This window comes from Chrysochloris asiatica, unplaced genomic scaffold, assembly GCF_000296735.1.
Source record: "Chrysochloris asiatica unplaced genomic scaffold, ChrAsi1.0 scaffold00502, whole genome shotgun sequence".
NCBI classification, from domain to species: Eukaryota; Metazoa; Chordata; class Mammalia; order Afrosoricida; family Chrysochloridae; genus Chrysochloris; species Chrysochloris asiatica.
Genome location: NW_006409020.1, coordinates 224406 through 224913, shown reverse-complemented (window position 1 = coordinate 224913; position 508 = coordinate 224406).

The window sequence follows — 508 nt, the reverse complement described above, 5'->3', positions numbered from 1 at the left end:
TATTCCACACTTTTACTGCCTCATAATTTATTTATTCTTTCTCCAACTGATGGGCTTTTTCACTGTGATATAAGCAAACACATTTTGTTTATTTAAGAATAGAGGAGTTATGGTAAAGCATGAACATCCACTAAAACCAGTAGCATTGATACATGGATACATTTCCTATTATCCTGAAAAATTCTCTCATATAATATTACATAGGTGAATAAAGAGACACCTCTAAACAAAAGTATGTAGCCCATGGGATTTTCCTGGTTTTCCACTTTCTCACGCTGAATCCCTATAGCTAAGTTATATCATAGCCAGGAATTTACAAATAAGTAAAGAGATGCTGACCAAACACACAAAATCCCTGTCAAAATAAATACAAAAAAATTGCAGGCAATTATAGAAAATTTACCCAGACTAGTAAGGACATATTTCTGTTGAGGTTAGTAACGTCTCTGAAAGTGTAGGGTCAGAGAAGGTGATGAGTAGACTGAGACTTGCTGCATAGATAAAGGAA